Source organism: Sinocyclocheilus anshuiensis, unplaced genomic scaffold (assembly GCF_001515605.1).
Source record: "Sinocyclocheilus anshuiensis isolate Anshui unplaced genomic scaffold, SAMN03320099.WGS_v1.1 scaffold716, whole genome shotgun sequence".
Lineage (NCBI taxonomy): Eukaryota > Metazoa > Chordata > Actinopteri > Cypriniformes > Cyprinidae > Sinocyclocheilus > Sinocyclocheilus anshuiensis.
The window spans coordinates 190,930-193,427 of NW_015555755.1; positions in this window are offsets into that span (position 1 = coordinate 190,930).

Genomic DNA, 2,498 nt, shown 5'->3' on the forward strand with positions numbered 1-2,498 from the left:
GTTAGTGCTCGCCATAACGATAGGAATATAGATCGCTCTTACCACAGAAATGCACGCTTCAAACAAAATGGTCAGTGAAGACAAAGAAGAGAATGACATGTTCTCCCGGCGCCTATTTATACTATAGTCGCACCGGTAGTGACGTCATGGCTGTCGCCGGCCAACGTGTTGTTGGTGTTTTTCAATCTATACTTCAGACACGTGTCACGACGAGGCATTCCCCATAGCGACCCCTAGAGGACGCAGTTCGAAGTTCCCTTGAAAGGGAACATATCTTTCTGAATGTTTTTAAAAACTCAAAATGTCCAGTTTTGTTTTAAATGTATCATGTATTATGTCTTGGTTATTCAGACATTAGAGGAATGTTTCATTTGATCATTTTGAAACATTATGAGAATGTTACATTTCAATGTTCTCTCAATATTTAAAACACACTTTTATATATATATATATATATAAAGAACATTTTTTTCTTAGTTATATGAACAGTAGTATGAAACAGTTTTGAAAATGTTATTATTACTGAAAAACGTTAATCAACTTTAGTTCTGGGAACGTACAAATAACATCATAAGGATGTTCTGAGAACATTGTTCCAAGAGCGTTTCCTCTCAGCATTACGAGAATGTATAGCAAATATTAATAATGTCACGTTCCATAGGTTTTAAGTGAAAGTTCCCTGTGATCTGGGTATAAAGTACTATTTTCTTAATAATTACATCACTAATGATTCATTCACAATAAGACCAGGAACATGAGTTAATACAGTCCATAGAGTCAGTTTTCTCTTTACACTGTTGAAGAATTGCACTAATACCAATCTAGAACTGATCAAGACCTGTATGAGATAAACAGATTGCTGACTAATAACTGCATTTACATGTACATGTATGCATTTAGTGACTTACAAAAAAGGAGCAAAAGCAATTTGCAAAAATGTTCTTAATATGCAATGCCAGGTTTATTAGATGAATACATAAGGAAAGAAGATAAAGAAAACATTTTTTTTTTGCATGCAATGCAATGCAATGCAAGTTTATTTGATTTCATTCAGACAGAAATGAACGCCAGCACATCTTTTTCCTGTTTGCACAAGTGCTCTGATGCATCATCGTTTCTGAGTTCAGAACAAAGCTCTCTGAGCCGTGATGCCAGCGATTGAGGCGCTACGTCCCGCAGTGTGTTTATAAAAACACCAGCAACAGTTTGACTTCCACACAGCGACGCGAAGCAGCTCAGAGTCACGGCGGAGACAGGAAAACAACAGCACTCACTTCCCATGAAGAGCAGTGATTGATGTGATGTCTGTTGTGTGAATGTTTAGCGTTCAGAGAGAGAATTTACACGAGAAATCACAGTTTTAATGAGGATCAGTATCAGGGTCTGCATTGCTTTGAACTCTCTGACCCCTGACCTCTGCATTCTTCGGCTTCTGATTTAGTTTGTGGCATAATCTACTTTTCACCTTCAACCCACGAAATGAAGCGTCTCAATATAAGAACTTACACTTGCTTATGATCTCTGTGTTGGTGAAAAACGTCCTTTGATGCGTTTAAAGCGCGGTGGGAAGACGCCGATTGTTTTTCTCAGTGTGAGAGCGGATGATTTGACGTTATTTCTGTGTGAGTTTTTCCTGATTGCACAATCTCCTGGCACACATCATGCCACTGCACTGGGGGTGAAAGCCTGAGATTTATGAGTGAATGTTTCAAATAAAGCTCTGCTTGACAATGAGAAACCACATCACTGCACGGCTTTCATTCAGAGACCAAATAACAATCATTCACCTAAAGAAACCATGCAAAATGTAGCTTGCATTGCATTCGGTTATGTGCACAAACGCACACAGCCGCCTGTGTTTGCAGTATGCATAAAGTATGTGCATAAAATAACAGGATGACCTGCTGCATTTGACAAAATGTGCAATGTAACGTGCAATACGCTTAGCTTTTGTCTGCTAAATGCATAAATGTAAATAACCAACGCTACCTGCGTGGAATACTGTATACCATAATGCAATGTGCTCAACTTGATCATCTGTGTCTTGTGTAGCATTTATTTCACAGATAACTGAATATTAATAACACTTAAGCTATAAAGACAAGCCTCAGTTTTGTTAATAACTTTGCATATTGTTGGGCCTATTTAGTGCATGATACATTGTGTTTACTGCAACAGTGTTATTTTAGTACCAATGATTTGTTAATATGTTAAATTAGGTCATATATTGTCTATTTGTTTTCATTTTAATTTTGTTATTTTTTTGTTTGTTTTATTACTTCTTGTTTATTTATCTATATAGTTTTTAATAAGTTGTAGTATCTGTTTATTTAGTTTTACTTATTTTAGTAACAAAAATTAGAAATGTAGTTAATAAAATATACAATTAGTATAAAATAAATCAAATGTAAAATTAAAATTTCTACTGTATATATATATATATATATATATATATATATATACAGTGGGTACGGAAAGTATTCAGACCCCCTTAAATT